This window comes from Sceloporus occidentalis, unplaced genomic scaffold (genome assembly GCF_023333645.1).
Source record: "Sceloporus occidentalis isolate IW3139 unplaced genomic scaffold, rSceOcc1.0.p SCAF_79, whole genome shotgun sequence".
In the NCBI taxonomy this organism is placed as follows: Eukaryota; Metazoa; Chordata; class Lepidosauria; order Squamata; family Phrynosomatidae; genus Sceloporus; species Sceloporus occidentalis.
In genome coordinates this window covers 1,374,393-1,395,941 of record NW_028317059.1, presented here as the reverse complement: position 1 = coordinate 1,395,941, position 21,549 = coordinate 1,374,393, and the positions used below count along the sequence as shown (strand labels likewise).

The 21,549-nt window shown below is 40.6% G+C and overlaps 1 pseudogene; it reads left to right on the top strand.

Moving 5' to 3' along the window:
* The first annotated feature begins 3,384 nt into the window (after window positions 1-3,384).
* Window positions 3,385-21,549, top strand: LOC149285376 (nuclear RNA export factor 1-like; annotated as a pseudogene).

Here is a 21,549-nt window from a genome sequence, read left to right as displayed (position 1 = left end):
TTGGTGCCCTGGCAGAACCAAGTTTAAATCTGATATTTCAGATTATTTAAAATATAGGATAATTAAAAGAGGCAATTTTTGATCTGATGACCCCCTCAATATAAATTCATTATTGATAATTTATGAAATTACATACTTTTATTTATTCATATTTTACTGATAAGTTGATTCATATTTTTCAATTATAGTTTCCCCCCCCATCAGGATTTTGATTTATGGATTAATTTATCTATATAATGAAACAATTGATTGTTTTTATTATAATCTAATGTATATTTGTTTGTTGATATGCATTTTTTGTTATTCGTAATTTTCTGTTTAATATTTAAGGGTCAATCTATATAAAATATATTTTTCTCTATTATAATTTTGCATAATATTTTCAGTTTTTCACATTATAGATGTACTGATTTATTTGATTTGGTTTATTACTTTCACTTTAAGATTTTTTTAAAAAAAAACAACAATTATGTCACACTGCTATAGAGATCATGCTGCTGTAGTCCCATTTTTTTAATCATTCACAGATAGCCCTCCATATTTTGGGGCTCAAATTCCAGAGTCAAGGTAGTCAGCAACACAATACTTTGACTCTGCAATAAAAGGAACATTTCTAATGGCGTCACACCAGAGTAAGGGAAACAGCAATCAGAATACTTCATTCATAATATAGAGTTTACTAATATCTTGCAATAAAAAAAAATGGAAAAAAAAAATTGTGGGTGAACAGACAAGGTTTAAACGGGTGGTGGTTGGGCCTATTGATGTTGAGTCCTCAACATAAAATGATTCATTCCAGCATACTAAGTCCTGAAAGCAAGCAACTATGTTCTCAATGCAGGTTTCCAAACAAGCATAAAAGTCAATACTTTATTAGTCATAACATCAAAATGATGTTTCGGAGGTCAAGTACTGTGTCAAAGGCTTTTAGAATGGTAGCCTCCAAGAGCCTAAATATACCTCAATTAAAGTGACACACAAGCCACTGTCATACATATACACACACACACACTAACTGAAACCGCACAAGCACATGGCTGGTACTAAAATAAGTACTGTCTGTGGAAGACTCCATGGAATCCCACTTACGAACCAATTTTCTGAGAAAGTATTTGTTCGTGATTTACCAAAGGGCTTGATACTAATAATGGCAACAGATAACTTTGGTGACATTTGTAAGTTTTTGAAAATTAGCTGCTAGTTTGCAGGAGCTGGTGACAGCTATGCATCTGTGTAAGTGGGGGTAGCTGTGAAACTCAGACCTGGTGATAGGAGAACTTAAGTAGGTGGTAGAGATACACGTATTATAGACACCGGTTATAGTTTATTGCAGCAATGGAATAAGAAGGACTATCTAGGACCACTCTGAGCAACATAGTTTGGATCAGTGACTTTGGAGATGGGACCTTAAAAGAATGTCTTTATTCATGGCCAATTGACAATCCACTATTGCGAATGACAGGTGAAAGCATAATGTCATGGACTCATTGCAGATACCTGTGTCCTGAATGGATCATGAAAGCTGGTTTAGATTAACCGGTACCCGATATTACTAGCAACGTGTACCCAATAGTTAGTCTTGTAACAACTAGGAATAGGCTATCAGACTGAGGCCACAATGAGACCAAGTTGGACTTTGGTGGAATCTTCTGATAACGCCTTTTGGAGAGAAAAAAAATCCCCATCAGATAAAGTGGCCCTGACTGTAATGCATTTAATTGGTGACGCATGTGGAAGTTAGTTGCTAAAAGTATTGTTTTAAATGGCTCTTAGCCTTGTAGCCATTGATTGATAGCTTTGAGTCTTATAGCATTTGACTTATTGCAGTTTGTGAGAGATAGCTACGTTACTTGTAGTTGGTGACAGGTGTGCATCTTGTAGTGGGTGATAAATATGTGTGCCTTATAGCAGATGACAGATTGCTGTGAGTGTTACAGGTGGTGGCAGATAGCCATGAGTCTCACAGCTGATGACAGAGAGCTATGGGCCTTGTAATCAGATAACCTGGAACTATGAATTCATATAGTTTGTGACAGATACAACAGATCCCTGTAAGTCTTATGGTCAGATAACCAAAAGCCAGTGGCCCTGTGGCTAGCTGTGCACAGATTAATCAGATTCTTAAGGCCTCCAGTGATGTACAGACCCTTACCAGATGATGAAGGAGGTCGGTGTAAATGTGACACAGATTAGTTATAATATTATGTCACAATAATAAAAAAAACAGATATAACATTTTAGCCTAGTTATAAGCCTGTGTTTGTTTACCTTTGAAGCCCCTACCATTGATCCCATAATCAGTGACATACATCAATGCGTCTTAGAGCGTTTGATAGGTAGAAGTATGTTGCCAACACAGTGTTTTACACAGAGTAGCTGTTTTTCTTAAGACATTGCTGTTTCTTACAGCTTGAACAGATTAGTCGTTCAGCAAGGGGTGCACACTGATCATGCAACTGATTTCCAGATGAAAGGGATCTCACTGGTTGTCCCTTTTGACCTCAGGGGGTTATATTAGGTCCTGATTAAGTTTAAGGCATTGACATATGTATCCATCACCCTGATATTTGGTGGAAAGTAGGTGAAGGACACAGTGACATCTAGTGGTCAAATACATTTCTACAACAGCTACAATTTGCTATTTGAGGTTTAGCTTTATAGAATTTGTAGAGAAAGATATTCCTTTGTAACAAGATAAAAATAAACAGCCTTTTTTAAAATGTATACAATGAACTATGAGGAAAAAAAAATTCTACTGATATTGTGATGCAAGATAAAGAAAATATGTACAGTAATATATATATATATAAATTGTAGTAAGGTACACAATATGGCTTTTATTGCACCAAATCAATCAAACAAATACACAAAGAAAAACCTACTCCTATTTATCAGGCTTACTAAACAGTAGTCTTCCCTGACTAACAAAGAACTGGCCAGCTAAGCCAGTTTACAGTATAAAATAAAACAGCATATACATCAAATTCCCAAAAGTCATCTCTCCTACCAGCCCACCTTGTAACACACTGGAACTCAGGTACACCTCCTGTTCCTTCCAAGATATAAACAAATTTGCAGTGGGCTGGTTCCTCCACCCTGCATTTATCTCACGGTACAGCGTTAAACCTGGGGCACCTGTGTTAATAGGACCAGCAGTTAACACATTAGTCACTGGGATAAACTGCTCTTTCCAATCTCCTGCTTACATAGACGCAGGGGCAGGCTGAGCTGGGCTGGACGGCAGGCAGATGAACATGCAAAGCAGCCGGAAAGTTCAAAATTAAGCGGATTGAATGCGGCTGTTATGCCTGTAATGTACCTGGCGCGCGGGGAGTGGCAGTCTGCCCCGGGTGCCGCTCATCTGAGGGGTGCCACCACGCCGGCATGCCTCCAGAAATGAACCGCTCAGCAACTGTGGGTGTGTGTCGGGACTTGATGTTAAATCCCGGCGCACAACTCTGAAGCCACGCCCACCGCCTTCCGCGCTCACTGCACCAGAAGGACAGGACACAGAAGAAGAAAAAGAGGAAGAACGAAGAGGAGGAGGAAAAGTGACAGTGACAGAGGAAAGGTAGGAAAATATTCAGGGAGAGTAGATTAGTAAGTGTGTAACATAGGTGTTATGCTGTAGTTTATGCTGAATGTTTGTGAATGAGGGTTTCAGATAGCATGGATGTGTGGGAGCGGGAGGCGTCCGTCTTCCCGCTCTGCCGCGGTGCACACTTCACAGCTGAGCGTCAGAATAATTCCGGCGAGCAAATGCTCTGAAAAATACCCCTCGTCTTATAATCGGGGTCGTCTTATAATCAGACTGCAACTAGGTCTGACTATGAGACTAAGATCCAGATCCCCCGCAGCGATTTGCGTACACAACTTCCGCTGCAGCCAGGAGGAGGTGCGGCTAGCAGCAGGGGTTGTCTGCGTCCATCGTGCAGACCTTCCCCGGCTGTCAGAGCTCTCCGGCCGCCCCCGTGAGGCGAACTCTGATATCGGACAGCCGAGGAAGGTCTGCGCGATGGACACAGACAACCCCCGCTGCTAGCCGCACCTCCTCCCGGCTGCAGCGGAAGTTGTGTAAGCGAATCACGTAGCGCTCTACACGCTGCCCGGGGACTCAGAAGCTCCGGTAAGTTTGGAGGAGGGAGGGGGAGGGAGTGTTAAATGGGGGACATAAGGCATTTCTGGAGGCAGAGTGCTCTGTGACATGCCTTTTAACCCACTTAATGCCACTCTGCCTCCAGAAATGCCTTTTAACCCTCTATACGCCACTCTGGCATATAGGGGTATAAGGCAATTCTGGAGGCAGAGTGGCACATAGGGGGTCAAAAGGCATATCATGGGGCACAGTGGCATTTAGAGGGTTAAAAGGCATATCATGGGGCACAGTGGAATATAGGGTATATAAGCATTTCTGGAGGCAGAGTGCTCTGTGAAATGCCTTTTAACCCACTTAATGCCACTCTGCCTCCAGAAATGCCTTTTAACCCTATATACGCCACTCTGCCTACTGAATGCCTTAAACCTTCCTATATGCCACTCTGCCCCATAATATGCCTTTTAACCCCCTAAATGCCACAGTGGCATATAGGGGTATAAGGCAATTCTGGAGGCAGAGTGGCAAGCCAGGGGGCAGATGTGCATAACTGGGGGGGCAGGTTAAAAAAAAAAAAGGAAATAAAAACAAAATATATTTCTCAATCATAGCTCTTATGAAAAAAAGAATGTTCACATAGTTTACATGAATTAACATTTACTGGTAAAACTTTTTTCCTATAGGGTCGTCTTATATTCAGGCTTTTTCTTTTTTTTATAAATTAATATTCAGATTTTGTGGGGTCGTCTTATAATCAGAGTCGTCTTATAATTGAGCAAATACGGTACTCTTTGAGTATTTTACTTTTTGAAATTTTATTATATATCATTAATTGGTATTTCTGTATTCATTTCTGTATTGTTTTATATATGTATGTTTTTTCTTTATACCGTATTTGCTCGATTATAAGACGAGGTTTTTTTCAGAGCAAATGCTCTGAAAAATACCCCTCGTCTTCTAATCGGGGTCGTCTTCTAATCAGACCTCAAATAGAGTCTGATTAGGAGACTAAGATCCAGATCCCCCGCACCGCTGCAGGGGACCTGGATCCTCCTGTCTCACCCCCCCCCCCCATCATACACACTTACTGGTGCTTCCTGCTGTATTGCCGGGGCAGCGGGTTGACGTCTACGCGATCCGCGTAGACAACGTCCGCTGCAGCCGGAAGGAGGTGTGGCTAGCAGCGGGGGTTGTCTGCGTCCGTCGCGCAAACCTTCCCCGACTGTCAGAGATCAGAGTTCCCCGCACCGGTGCGGGGAACTCTGATCTCTGACAGCCGGGGAAAGTATACGCGACGGACGCAGACAAACCCCCGCTGCCAACTCCACCTCCTTCCGGCTGCAGCAGAAGGCGACGTCAACCCGCTGCCCCGGCTGGAAGCACCGGTAAGAGAGGGCTGAGAGGGGAGGGGAGGGGAGAGTGTGTGTGTGTGTGTTAGTTAAATGGGGGTATAGGGTGTGTGTGTGTGTGTGTGTGTGTGTTAAATGGGGGCATAGGGCATTTCTGGAGTGGCGTTAAGGGGGCATTTAATAGAGCACTCTGCCTCCTGAAATGCCTTATACACCTATATGCCACTCTGCCCCATAATATGCATTTTAACCCCCTAAATGCCAGAGTGGCATATAGGGGTATAAGGCATTTCTGGAGGCAGAGTGCTCTATACAATGCCTTTTAACTCCCTTAATGCCACTCTGCCTCCTGAAATGCCTTATACCTCCCTATATGCCACTCTGCCCCATAATATGCATTTTAACCCCCTAAATGCCAGAATGGGATATAGGGGTATAAGGCATTTCTGGAGGCAGAGTGGCATATAGGGGTATAAGGCATTTCTGGAGGCAGAGTGGCACATAGGGGGTCAAAAGGCATACCATGGGGCACAGTGGCATATAGAGGGTTAAAAGGCATATCATGGGCCACAGTGCCATATTGGAGTGGCAAGCCTGGGGGCAGATGTGCGTAACTGGGGGACAGGTTGGAAAATACAAGAAATAAAAACAAAAAAAATATTTTTCTCAATCATAGCTTTTATTAAAAAAAATAGTTTACATGAATTAACATTTACTGGTAAAACTTTTTTCCTTTAGGGTCGTCTTATATTCAGGCTTTTTCTTTTTTTCCTAAGTTAATATTCAGATTTTGGGGGGTCGTCTTATAATCAGGGTCGTCTTATAATCGAGCAAATACGGTATTTATGAAAATATTTGTTTTTATACTTCTTATCTTAGCGCTGTCTCTTGAGTTTCCATTATTCATACAGTGGACAGATTGCAATTAAGTCTGGTTTAATTTTTAATGATTTTGGACAAGTTGAAAAATACACATTAACACCTGGTGCAGAACATTTTGCTAGTCAGAGATACTGGTTAATGTGAAACTACATCCCCCATGCTGCAAATTCATTAGCGAATATTTCTCTAATTAACAATAATTGCTAGGAGGCTCCGCAGCAGCTGAGACCACCCCCCTTGACCTTGCATAGTGATGGCCCTTTTGCCCCAAACAGGAGATGATACCTGCTCTTTAAACCCCAGGACACATGGACAGGTGTGTTGCCACTGCAATCAATCCCGTCCAAAATGCATGAGAGATTAGATTGACAAAAATGTCATGAAATGAACGCTACCACAAGAGCGTTACTCGTCTTCGCCCTTGTATTGAACTGGAAATGGTAAGCCATATATATTTGGATATATTATATTATTTACCCTTTGCAACTAGTCGCGCTTCCACTAGTGTGTGCGTCTCTCCAGCCTTCTGAAGTATTTGTCATGTTTACTCACGTCTGTCAATTGTCAATGTAACTTCAAATAAAGTTTCGGAATACAATTGAAACTAACCACCATCCCGACACGCATGCGTACTAATGTCACAAAGGCATGCATTACTGAAATCTGCGTACGCCAGTTACGATGTGATTACCTTTGTGTTGTTGTTTTGTGAGTGCCTCATTCTAATGTAGCTGTATTTGTCTCCGGCCGCAGCCTAAATTGTTTCCCAGACAAGCGTTCGGTGGACGTGGAATGCCGATTCCTCAAGGGAAGTGAGTCGGCGAGTGACCGGGTTGGCGGATGGTCGCCGATCCTATAGCCGTAAGGCTCACCTGTTGTATTTTGTAGTTGAATTTGTGTTTTGCCGTAGTAAAGGCGGGATTTAGTATTGGTTTGGCTGATTGTTCGTATTTCTAAGCATATGAAATGATGGCAGGAAGTTGGGAACTTGTAGGTGTTTTGTGAGTCTAACTGTCACATATTATTCAAATGCATTTAGCTCCGTTGTAATGAGAGCGCATCTTCACCTTGTGCTGAACAGCTGGTTTAATATGATGTTGTAACCTTGCTAGACACCAGAACACATTTGTGTCTGGAGGTGATCCACAATATTTTGAGTTTTGAATGCTTGGGTTTTTTAATAGGAAATCTTTGCATTAACCTGTAAAATAGTTGGAATCCAACCCCTAAATTCCGTTATCTCAGCCAATATTCCTAAATTATTACCGCTACCGCATGTGTTTTTTGTTATGCTTTGCTTATAGTGATTTCAAATGTGTTTGTCAAACATTTTATTACTTAGAATGGCGAGACCTTTTCTTCATTATGCGTTGCTAGGTAACTGTAATAAGGAGGTGGTAACAAGATGGTGATGCAACATTTAGTTATTGTCAACATTTGGGTTTTCTGTGTATAGAAGCTGAAAGGGTAGAGGAGCCAGAAAGTTGTGTTTGCTGGTTGATGCCTTCTTTATATGTCCCATTTACTGTCATCTTATTCTGCTTTATTTATTGAGCAATTTTAGGTTTCCATTGATTTAAATCAAGTCAATTTAAAACGCCAGTCAGTAATACTTGATTAAAATCCTGATTTTTAAATGTAAAGACTCATTCTTGCTGCCAGGTGAAGATTTCATATTTAGAACAACTTGTCTGTAAAGACAACTGATTTCAGTTTAATAGGTGAATCGGTCATATTTGGAAAACTATTTTTTTGTTTAACGGATAATTTGGGGTAATTAATTTTCCCTCCAAATGGAAATGTAAAAAAACTACTTGTCCTATGGACTAAAATGGTAGCCCTCGGCACAATCTATTTGTCCTGATACAAAAATGATTTTAGGGCTACAACTATTTTCAATATGCTATTTTTTTTTTAAATATACAAACTGGGTGTTAAAAAGAAAAAAAAAAACAACAAAACAGCAAAAATAAGGAACTTAAAATTTTCATTAACATTTTTAATTAATGCTCTTTATCACAATGACATTTCTCTATTCGCCTTCTTTTTTTACTGACATAATAAATATAGCTACAAGAACCCAAATACAATAATTCCAAAACTAGGTTCAATACCTAAAATTTTATTGGTAAATATTCATACGTAAACTATTTTTTTCAGATTTAATACAAAAAACTTTGAGAAAAATGCCTCTTGTTTGTATTCTTTTATTTGCCAACCTGCCCCCCAATTATGCACATCTGACCCCCAGCTTGCCACTCTGCCCCCACATATGCCGTATTCCTTCTATATGCCACTCTGCCCCAGATATGCCGTATTCCTCCTATATGCCACTCTGCCCCAGATATGCCGTATTCCTCCTATATGCCACTCTGCCCCCACATATGCCGTATTCCTTCTATATGCCACTCTGCCCCAGATATGCCGTATTCCTCCTATATGCCACTCTGCCCCAGATATGCCGTATTCCTCCTATATGCCACTGCCCCCACATATGCCGTATTCCTCCTATATGCCACTCTGCCACAGATATGCCGTATTCCTCCTATATGCCACTCTGCCCCAGATATGCCGTATTCCTTCTATATGCCACTTTGCCCCAGATATGCCGTATTCCTCCTATATGCCACTCTGCCCCAGATATGCCGTAGTCCTTCTATATGCCACTCTGCCCCAGATATGCCGTATTCCTCCTATATGCCACTCTGCCCCCTGATGTGTCTCGCTCCAAGTAGCAGAAAAGTTTCTGCGGGCAGCAGTTCTTTCTTAATCCAAGCGTGTCACGTTATTATTATTATTATTATGTTTATTGAATGAAGTTGTTGGATTTAAAAGAGAGGAGATAAAGTGCAATTATTTTATTTTGCTGGTATTTTGAAATTATATTTATGATCTATTTTCCTGCTTTGTCAGAGTACGGTGACCGGTTAGGACTTTCTATGAAGAAACTCAAAGGAGGGGGGTCCTTTAGAGGCAAACTTGGGCGAAAGCTCCTACAACTATCAAAGAGGTGGTGGTTATGGACCCAATCCCCGTTCTCAGTTGGATTATGATGACTTGGATACAGCTATGAGTGATGCTCATGGCTCTTCACATTCAAGATTGTGAGTTAATACGTTATGGACTTTTGAAGAATGGCACAGAACGGTTCCTAATTACTTTTTTTTTTTCTCGCCCTAATAAACTTGGACGTTTGGGAAGAAAACATAAGATACACTCTTCCGATGCCACTCGCCTTAACAGAGCAGAGGCTGATGGTCGTGGCACAAAATAACGGTAATAATGGGTGTATGTGTTGGAATATGTGGCCCTATTATAAAGATAATATACTGACCTGTCAACAGCATCAAGCAGTTTGTCCAGAATAACTTGATATTCCTTCCTGTCCCAGCAGTCTCTTAATTCCCTGCTTCCTGGATGTTTCTTATGTCGGTTAATGATGATGTAAACAAACAATTCACATTTTTTTTTCTTTATCCCATCCAGGTTCCTCATGGAGAAAAATATGAGAGAGACTGGTTGATTAGCCTGTTGCAAAATGCCTGCAGTCTGACATTTATTCCAATTCAGGTATAGTTTTCCTTTTTCGTGTACTTGCAGTTCTGTATATTTTGTTGTACTAGTTTTTCTACTTTGCTTTCTCTTTTTGGCTCTTGTTGCCCACCTTGTACACTTTACCCATGCGGTGTGTATTTTCATGCAGTATCATTGCCATCATTCCCACGCTCACTTTTATGTGGATGATGCTGCCGTTGCCAAAGCTTTGAAAGATATCTCCAGGACATGCACGGACAGGGAGAATTTTAAGGTAAACGTTAGTGACCTTACACATTAGGCTTATCTTGATGTATTTCTTTCCACACTCCTACCTCTGACAGAAAAAGGTCTTTGTAATTGTAATATATTATTCATATATATATATATATCTTTTTTCTGTCTCTCTTCTGTTCTCAAACATTGTATTCCATAGCTTTACTTTTTTATTATTAGATTACGGTCTTGACGCGCCCGTGTCTATGTCCTGTTGCCAAGCAGTTTCGTGTTTTTATGAAAGATGAAGAAATAGGACATTTTAAGGTACACCTATAAATGGATTGTTGGATGTTAGGTTTATGGGGTTCTAAAGTCACCTGAAATGTGGAAAATTGTCATATTTTTTTAGTAACCTATGTTTGGCGTTCATACGATCACTACAGTTTTCCTTACTTTTTCCCCACCTTAATCTGCAATGTTGCCTTTTATTTACTTGTTTTATATCTTCCTCAGAACTGCCTGCAGAAGAGATATGATGGTGCCACTGGATATGAAATCTTTGAGAAGTGACCCAGGTACTGACGCCTCTCTTATCCCGCTTCATCCCATGTATTTGCTTTATTCCTGTTTATTCATTTTGTGACTTTTTTTTTTTTTTTTTTGCATTCTCTTAACTAGACTTGGTTGCAAACAAAGTAGATCTGGTTCTGAACAGAAGGTGCTGTATGCAAGCAATGCTGCAGATTATAGAGGAACATGTACCAGAGGTATGTATATCCCAGTTACCTTCATAGACTTCTCTTATTTCTGACATACAGAAGATACATATGTGAACTAATGTGTTGTATTTGGTATATTGGCTTGTTTGAAATAACTGAGAATTTTGGCCTGAAATTTGCTGTTCTGTGAGGTGGAGAATTTGTCTAGCTGGACCTCACTAAACTGTCTCGTTGGTGGTAGCACACAGGGACTTAAAGCAAGCTGAGATAATTCCTTGTCCGTGGATAACTGCAAGCAGAATCATTTCGTTAGACTGACCCACATACGTTCTGACCGCTGTTAACCATATTGACCATTCCGAGACCCACAAACTCACACACTGTTTTCAGCTCGATTGACACGCACCTACTGACTACCTTATGCTAATGAAAACACAAACTCACTGACCACTTTAAATCATACTGACCGTTCTCCGCTATACCAGTGTAAATACAATTCCATTCTCAACCACAGCAGCATACATTCACACATTCTCCTTTCAATCGAACCAATGCACGCATTATTCTGAAATACTTGAGGATTTAAAGTAACAGTCCAAATAAAGAGTGCATATTAAATTACTCCCATTGTGTAGGACCACTAACTGTGACAGTCTGCTCGTCCTAAGCAACAGTAAGTTTATCACAAGTTTATTCGAACTTATCTTCTAAACAGAAAACAGCTGGAAGGTGGGAATGCATATGGGAGATTCTGCAGAATCACCCCAAGAATTTGCAAAGGGAGGTTTAGGAGCACCTTCGTTTAAATTGTTTCTGTCTACAGTCATGGCCCCCACACACTTCCCATAAATCCATTGTTCTTTATTCTTCCAGTTGTTGTCATTGGATATTAGCAACAATAAAATCTACAAACTGGATTACATGGCTGAAATTCATAACAAAGCACCTAACTTAAAGATCCTGCGCTTGTCCAACAACATGGTAAGGCCATTTACATTTACTTACATACTTGAGAAGCACAATTACCGTACTTATCTGGAGTATTTAGTAAATTGTTCCCCTTTTATGTAGCATGGATAGTACAGGCGTTTAATGAACTGTCACCTTTTAATTACTGTGCTGAGTGCCCTGTTAAGGCCTCATCATAAAGACAGAATAGCTCTCTGCAAAAGTACTTTAAGGGGAAAGGACAGATTAAATAAAAGGATATCACGGATGTCTGTGGAGAAACGAAGGTGTGTCCAGCCAGCTGCCCAGGTTCACGTGGGGAATTAAGTGTAGGTGCAGGAATGGTCTGTACAAGTCACTCTGATTCTTTTTGCTTCGTGCAGTTGAAGACTGAGCGTGAGCTGGATGTAATCAAGGGATTGAAGCTTGAGGAACTTTGGCTTGATGGAAACCCACTTTGTGGCAACTTCTATGATGAGGCAGTCTACATCAGGTCAGTGAACGGTTCTACAACTTGGTAGATAGATAAGGAGAATGTTGGGAATTCACAGCTTGTAAATACTGTAAGATCAGCTCCTCATGGTTTTGGGAGTGGCTAGAGAAGGCTTGATATGAATCTGTGATTTGTATTTAAAACCCAAAAAAATAATAGGGGTTAAATCCGGTTAACCAAGAAAAACCTTTTGGCAAGACTTATCATTTCAAGAAATTTTGTAGTAAATGCTTTGCGTCTGTGCATTGTGGCGTTTGCCATGTAATTTCACTCTTTAGTACATTTGACTGGTTGCAAACATAGGGGAGCACTTGAACAAAATATATATATACGTATTGCTGGGTTTATCTAAGGATTTCCATGCAGGATTGGGGCACATATACTTATTTGGGGGGATGTTTACATAGTTCTGATTTGTAACTTCCACTTTGAAAAAGAGCTGCCCTATAATGTAATTACTTCTGTGAAATAATTGCTTAACATCCATATTTGGCCTGAGTGTCAGAGTTTACGCTGTAGGATAATATATACCTTTTTTTTATTGCAGAAGTTTCTTTTTCATCCTTATTTCATTGCATCATCTTTCTTGTTGATTTTCTGCCTTTGTGTTTTCACCATCACATTTTCACACACCTGTTCTACTTGCATCATAGACATTACAACACATACTCATGAGCACATACTGGAACCTGCACCAGCCTCCTCTCCTCATCCTTCTCACCTTCCTTGTGCAATGCTGTTGGGGTTCTTTTACCAATAAGTACCCTCACTCTGTACCTTAACCAATAAAATGAAAATAAACCCCAATTTCCGACTTTATGAACTTTCCTCCCTCTTGATGAATGTGGTTGTTTGGTCTATGACGGGTAAGACACCCCTTGAAGAGGGGGGGCAACCTAAGGCAGACCTGAAAACAGCCGTGAGAAGCGTTTTGAGTTCGGGGCTGGCGTTCAGAAGTTGGTCAGTAAGAGTATTGAATCTGCTGTCGTTCTCCACCTTGCACATGCATACACCCGCTTCCTGCGAGGAGAGGGAGAAAACTACAAGCCACATGTGATGTGGTAGTTTAGAAACCTAGAATAAGGTCTTCCTGAGAGGAGATCAATGCGACATGTCTTAATGCCCTAAGAGAGTTGTATTGTGGCGCTTACCCACTATTTGGGCCCCATAATGTAGCTGAAGCAGCAAATTAAACATGGAAGAGGTGGATGAGGGTTGTGGACGTCCGGAGGTCTGAAAGCTTTGCATTCCTCATGTGCCAATCTTTGTTCTACCCCCACACCATCTCTGTGCACGCACATCCTGCAATAAACTAATGTCAACGCTACATGGTATGAACTTTACAGCTTTTTCTTATTCTTTTAATCTCTACACCTTTTTTTAAGATATTTTTCTATTTACTCATTATATATAACGCTAGACCTTGCCACTGTGGTTAAACAGTGTGATCCACTGTGTAATTGATGGAACATTTTTTAAAAGCTCTTTAAAATGAAATTGAAACACTTTTAAAATACAAATATTCGAAGGAGAATTGTTTCTGGTTCGATAGTATAATTTAGAATACCAGCTCCTCTCCCCTGCATGGTAATCTTTGTATAATTCACCCCAGATGATTGGCAGCTAAAACAAATTTAAGGAAGAATCATTGAAAGGTGTTGATTAAATGCTGTTTGTGCCACAAACAGGCAGTTATTTTTCATTCTTTAATATTAGACCCTGCTGCCGATATACCATATTTCCCCATGTATAAGACGCACCTTTTTTCAAAAAATTTGGGGGCACAGTGGCAAGCCTGGGGGCAGATGTGCATAACTGGGGGGGGCAGGTTGGCAAATAAAAGGAAATAAAAACAAAAAAATATTTGTCTCAATCATAGCTTTTCTTAAATATGAAAAAATTATTTTGATATGTGATGCAGAAGTGGGGAGCCCCACTCCTTGATGGAATGATGCAATATGCTGCTTTTATTTTTAATTTTTCTATTTGATGCAGGCAGTCCTAGGATGTTTGTAGGCGAGACAGACTGACAGATTAGGGCACCGTCTACATCATCTGCTATGGAGAATGTCACTATGGGCGAGTAGCTTTATTAGATGTAGGGAGGAGAGATAGGGTGAATAGTTCTACATAGTGTCTGTCGTTAGGAGTCTCTATGTTGAGCGGTGACTGACACTTTTTAGATACTTTGTATTGATCTCATATGTTATGCTTCCTAATAAGAGTTACGTTTTGATGGTAGGATTTATTTGTTTGACTGGATAGTTTCTCAGGATTTTTCCTCCAGGGCAGGGTCCCCATTTTCCCTCCTACTTCCCGCCCACTTATGCCTATGCACAGATAGCCCCTCCCCCATGATGCCATCACTACCAGAAGAAGGAGAGCGCCAGGTACTCTACAGCAGGAAGTTGCCAGGTATGGATATAAATCAATAAACATACCTATGTAATGATCTTTATAGCGCCGTCACATTCTGCAGCGCTGTACAACGTGCATGTATATGTATTAGAACCCTGTATTATGTGTATACCATGGGAGCCACCCTATTAGAAGGTTTGTAGAAGGTTTCACTTCAAATTTGTGAACCCCCCCTATTTTCTGTATAATAAATGGTATGATCCATACTAGATGTTAAATTTTATTGCCAAATTGATTAATGGCTGGAAATTTGTGATCAATGGAAGAAATCACAGTACAGACAGAAACTTGTGATGTTCTTTGATTGGCAACTGGTGACCAAGGGAGCATCCTCCTGAAGACGGTTAAGAACATTGAAGAGATTTCAGAGGTTGCTCCTTTGCCGTGGCCAGGCAGGAATCTAAGGGCTGGGTGATGGTTCCCTAGAGAGCAGCCTGCTTGGTGGTGAGGGCCCCGTACAACATGAAGGGTCATCGGTTATTGGGATTTGTGTGGACCCGAAGCCTTGTGTTTCGGAGAGCAGTTGCTCCATCTTCACACGAAGTTGAGTGCTAACTGGATTGCTCAGCTGTTCGTCCCTTAGAAGAGAGGCTTTCATTGCTCCAACAGCATCTTCAAACTTCTCAAGGTATTTGGCCACATTCTCCCTGTCCTGTTTCTCAGCAGATAGCTGTTGGTGTAACTCAATGTTGTCCTCAATGAGGTCCTCATTGGTGTATTCAGCTTTGAACAGTTCAATCGTGAGGTCTTCAGCAGCATCAAGATGTTCAGATGCGGACATCTCCATGGCATAAAGTCTCTTTTCAAGGTCTTCAGTCTGTAAGTCTTTGGAATTCTTTAGTTCTTGAAGAAAAGTGACTTTCTTGCTCATGTCTTCCAGGCGCTCTACCAGCTCTTCATTCTGCCTACGAAGGCTGTTGATAACTGCCTGGAGCTCTTTTTTCTCCTGAGACAGGCCATGGTCTTTTTCCTCAGCCAGATTGAAATCATTCTGTGATATGTGATCTGGTGACACCTGAGAGCTTCTCGAGCTGGTCGCACGATGCTCTCTCAGGTGTCTCGGTGACTGGTTTTCATACCTCCACCTGTAGTCACCTTCTGGATTTAGATGTTCTTCCAGATTTGAGACTCTATCCACAAGAAAGGACATGGACCGTCTGTGTCCCATCTTCATCTGGAACATGGAGTTGTTGATGTTCACCAGAGAATGCACAAGGTGCAGATGGTGTCCGGATCCATGTTGATGTCTCTCGGAGTCTTCTCTCTTTTTACGTATTAATAATATGATACAGAGGAGTATAAAAGCTCCAATGTACCCCAAACACAATAGTTCGCTCAGATATACATCGCGCTGGGCTTTGCACATCTTCACTGTCGCCTGCTCTGTTGAGCAATGACCAGTTTACGAGTCACCCTCTATCGACACCCTGTGCTACTGATGACATCACAATGAGGCTGCAGACGGAACACCAGGAATGATTGGTGTATGGCATAGTGGGCGTGGCTTTAAGCAGACAGTTTTTGAGAAGGATCTTTTATGAGTGTGTTTTGGAAAGCCCCACCCACTTCCAAGCCACACCCATAGAGTACACTGAAAAAACAGATTGGGTTAAAAACATAAAGAATCTGTGTATTCACCCGAGAGTCTGAAACTGGGGTAAAACTCCTTAGAATCTGCCTATTTCACCCCAAGACATTCAAACTGGGGGTAACACGCTGATAATTTGCTAAATAACCGAAGATACTGAAAGTGGGGCAACAACCCTGAGAATCTGCCCATTTACCCCAAGACTCAGGCTGGGGTAAAGTTCCTGAAAATCTACCCATTTACCCCAAGACTCAGACTGGGGTAAAATTCTGAAAATCTACCCCTTTCCCCATTTCCCCATGAGTTTACAACTACCGCCCCTCCCCCACCCCGGTAATCAGCGCTTTGAAGCCGGTATTTTGGTTTTCGTGACGGGGAACCGGCAGCAGACTTACTCAAAAGGGCGGAGCTTCCCTGCAGCAACCAGCACCAATAGCTAGACAGGGGGAGGGAGGGTGAGAGACTACCTTGCCATCTACCGCCTCTCTCAGCCACTCCCCCGAGTGTCTGTCCTGACACGCCCCTTCCTTTCCATTCCTGCTTCCGCTCGAGTTGGCCAGCGCCCAAGTCTATTATTTACTCTGTTTCAATCTGTGTATTTTATTAAAAAGGATCAGTGGCAGTAAATTGTGGCTTCAGGCGTCCCGTGTATGAAGACTTTTTTTTTTAGTGTACTGATTACTCCAACTCCCATCACATAAGATTCTATCCTATATTATCTGCCGAGCTCTGATGTCATCTTTATCTAGCGCACATCGATGCCGAGGAGTTAAGATTCGGTCCATTCCCAGGACCTTATTTGGGCTTTTAACACTTTTGGTTACTCATTATATATAACGCTAGACCTTTCCACTGTGGTTAAACAGTGTGATCCACTGTGTAATTGATGGAACGTTTTTTAAAAGCTCTTTAAAATGAAATTGTTTCTGGTTCGATAGTATAATTTAGAATACCAGCTCCTCTCCCCTGCATGGTAGTCTTTGTATAATTCACCCCAGATGATTGGCAGCTAAAACAAATTTAAGGAAGAATTATTGAAAGGTGTTGATTAAATGCTGTTTGTGCCACAATGATGTCTACAAGGCAAGGAAAATATGGGTGGCAGTATACTTGTGCATTGGAATTTTGTACAATTTAATTTGAATTAAGTTTGCCAATTTCTATGAATGTCCTTTCTCGTAGCACTGGTTTTATTTTTTGCCTCTCACTTTCTGTCTTTGTCTGCTTCTTCCGGGTATCGGCTCTATGAATCGGGCCTCCAGGAGTACGTCCAAAAAGTGGAGCCTCTGAGCACAACCTCTCCTCCATTGGTAGGACATGGGAGAGGATGTCCATGTTGCTTCACTGTTTTGCTGTAGTACTCTTGGAGATCAGTACATTGCTGACAGGTTTGTAAACAGTGTTTCTGCACCTCCCCATGAATCTGTGTCATTCCTGCCTCCAGGTGCTTACAGAAAAGGGTGGAGCTTTTTGTTACAGCCTTATCCTGCCTCCTCGATTGGAGGAATGAGGGCGCGTCCAAAGGCTCCACCTCTGGAAGTGCTCTGAGAGAGTATGAAATGGTTAATAACACGTTTGGTTTAAAATGGGAAAAGCCCTCCAAATTGTGTCTAAACCAAAATTCTTTGAAAACAGACCAAAAACGAAACAAAACGTATTTGACCGACTCATGGTCCGCTTGCGCGAGTCTAGTAGGCAGCTGTGGGAGAAAATGTATTCTACAAAACATTATCCTGCACCAGTGAAATTACCATTTTCTGCTTTTATGAGATGTATTACTTTGGTGCTTCATGTCCACAAAAGCTACCAAACGGACTACATTCTAAACATAATAATGACTGGCTGCTTCAGTTAAATCAGTCAATTTTACTGCATCTCCTCCGGTCAGTGTGGTTATACCACCCCTCATGTAATGGAAAAGGGAGTTCCTAGTCACTGAGCTTGCATTCTTTGAGATGGGTGTTGTTGGGTGCTGGAACTGACATTGTATGTTTCTCTCTTGTATATTCTTACATGGTGCCCACTCACCGTGGATGACAGAGCTGTGCGTCAACGCTTTCCCAAACTAATGCGCCTGGTGAGTCTTTGTTATGTATTGGCCTTGATTTATACTAGTGAAGATGTTTTCCTTTTAACAGTGTCCTCTTTATTTTTTAGGATGGTCTTGAACTTCCACCACCAATCATATTTGAGGATGAAACTCTCACACTCCCTACAAGCAAGGTGAGTTTGTCTGTCTGTACATAGGGTGTGGTTCTGATGCTCAATGCTATTTACATCATATGTACCTGCTTCTTGTTCTCAGGGGAGTTTCGTGAACAGCGATGAATTGTATGTTTTCATTCTACAATTTCTAGAGCAGTGAGTATCCCCAACCTCCCATTACACACACAACCAATTTTTTCTTGGTTTTTGTTTTCTGTCACAAAATGTTATTAATATTAATATTTGAATTTTACATAGGTCTGTCAAGTTCATTCTTTGCAATATATTTCAGGTGGAATTAGTCTATTATCATTGTCATTGCCAAACAGTACACCCTATTGTCAGCACAAGGCAGTGTTTTGAAATCACAATTCTAATTTTTCTTTACAATGATGACTTTGTTTGATCGAGTCCCCCACCCAGAACCTTCGTATTCTCCAGCTCTTCCCATAGTTCCCGGTATTACTTTTCTCTTTATCTGTTTTCATCTTTCTTCTATTCCCCCAATCCTAATGAAGATATTATGCCTGTTACGAAGGAGAAGATAGACAGAGCCTGCTGAAGTTTCTCCATGATGAAGTGTGCTGCTCCATCAGCATTCCCTGGCTTCAAGGGCAAAACCCCACCACGTGAGTAATTTCCTGCCCCATGCTTTCCGTTTCAAGATCCAAAACGTTTTCTCCAACTAATCCTTATATTTCGACACATAGGAGCAGCCTTGAGCCGTATTTGCAGAAAAGTCGAAATATTAAGAAACTCAAAGATCCATGTAAGTTCTCAGACCTAATACCATTGTGTGTTGATGTACAAACCTTAACCACACCTAAAAAAAAAAGTTCCTTTTTTTTCTTTTTTAGCTGTCTGTAGTAAACTAATTAAACACAAGCGCCCGAATGTTGTTGGCTTCCTGAACTTTGTAGTGGATATGGTTTCCCAGTCGGTTAGTTTGCACTTGCTCTTATTTGTAACAGTTTCTTGCAATTCTTCTGTCACTTTCTCTTTTGTCCTTTCCCATCTTTGCATTTCAGCTTATCTCTTCCAGATTTTTTTTTTATTAATTTGTGTTTATTCTTTGATGTGTTTTATTCTTTAATCATTGTTTCCATTGGTATATTTTTTCCTTAGTGGCATATAATAATCTTATCCCATTTTCGTATTCTTTTCCTATTCAGTATCTTAACTTTACCTGAGAACTTACTTGAGCAGCCTATAAATCAAATGTTTTTGGTTTGGTTTTTTTTTTTACTACAAAACACACTGCTTTGCTTCACTGTCAATGGAATTTTTAAAAGTAAGTAGATCTCAGATTCCTTAACCCTTTAATGACAAGACTGTTTCTTACTCGTAGTACATTTTGGGACAAAGTTTTTCAGTGTTACTGTTTAGCTGTAATTTTCTTCTCTCATTTTGTGCACCCACACACATTATATATTTTGTTCAGGACAAGTGGGGCTTTCTTTAGATACCATTATTTTTATCATATCTAATTTACAATAAAAAATGCTAAAATATGATGATTGTTTTGTTTTTTAAATCTTTTACTCATCTACTAAAACCAATGAAAATACCTGCTAAGGAGATCCTACTATTTGTCCTGAGTTTTGAAATACCCAATCTTTTTTTTTTTTTTTTTTTCTCCTGCATGTTATGGGTCAATAAGTACCAGTAGTGTTTTGCTATTTCAGAACCATTTTTCCCCAAATCTGGACATTCTGCCCTATGTGCTATTTCGGGCACCTTTGAAGCCGGCCAATTCAATTTACCCCATCAAACCATATTTTTTTTTAAAATAAACACCCAAAGGTATTTCAAATGCTGGTATTTTAACTGGTATATTTCCATGCACTTTCCATGTATGCAGCCCAATATTTTTAAGTCTACCCCCACAAGTAAAATTTTTTTTTTTTTAAAGAAATACAATTCAGGGATGTAGTATTACTGTAAACCAATGATGCCAAACAAATTGATTTGTTGTTTACCAGTGGTACCTATATACCATTATATCAGAGCTAATTTTATCTATTTCTATAATTTTAAGAAAATATCCTACTTGTCTTGTTGGGAACAAAATGTATACTTTTATGTTTATCAGATATGGAAAAAGAAATCCTAATTTAACACATTAAGAAAAATGTCTATGTTATGAAAAAAACATGGTACTCAAATTATGTCTCTTTCCAGTTGATGGCCAGTCAACTGTGCCTGGCCATGATGGAGGGTACGTTTGAACTTCAAGATCTTATTTTTTTGTTTTTTTGCATGAAAATATAAATGTACATGTAGTCAAATATGTCTTCTTCCTTTTTTAAATCAGGCTCCTGCTGGTCAATGATGAACAATTCATAAGGAATGCCACCACCGAAGAGAGGCACAGAGCATTTGCTGCTCCAGCTCCCACACCTACCAGTAGTGCTGTACCTGCCCAACCACCTGTACCTCAGGACAGGGCCGGCCTTAGGGCTGTGCGACCGCACAGGGCGCCATGGTAGCAGGGGCGCCTGCCCGGGACTTAACTTAAAACATCGTTTTTTTTGTTTGTTTTGGGTTTTTTTTAAACTTTATTTAACATCATTCATGTTAAATACAGTTTAAAAAAAAACAAAAAAAAGTAGTTTGAAGGGGCAGAGAGGGGGGGTAGTTTGAAGGGGCAGAGAGGGGGGGGGTGAGGGGGGGCGCCAGAGTAGTAGTCCGCACAGGGCGCCACAACGCCTAAGGCCGGCTCTGCCTCAGGACATGCTTCAAGCTTTTATTCAGTTCTCGGGCATGAATGCAGAGTGGTCTCAAAAGTGTGAAAACATGATTCTCAAGACTGTTCTTTTGACTTAGATATTGCTTAAAGTCCTTTCCTAAATGCTGTTCATAGCCAGATGTCATATGCTTTTTATTTATTTAGGTGTCTTCAGGAAAATGCATGGGATTTTGAGCGGGCAGCCCAGATTTTTATGAAGTTTAAAGTAATGCACGCTTTTCTCTTTCCTATGCTTTTTTTTTTTTTTTTACTTTTTTGTAGTTTCTAATCGATAATGAATAATTAATTCAGTTTTCTTTTCTTTGATCTGCAGGCAGAGGGCGTGATTCCAGATGTTTCAATCATCAAGTAA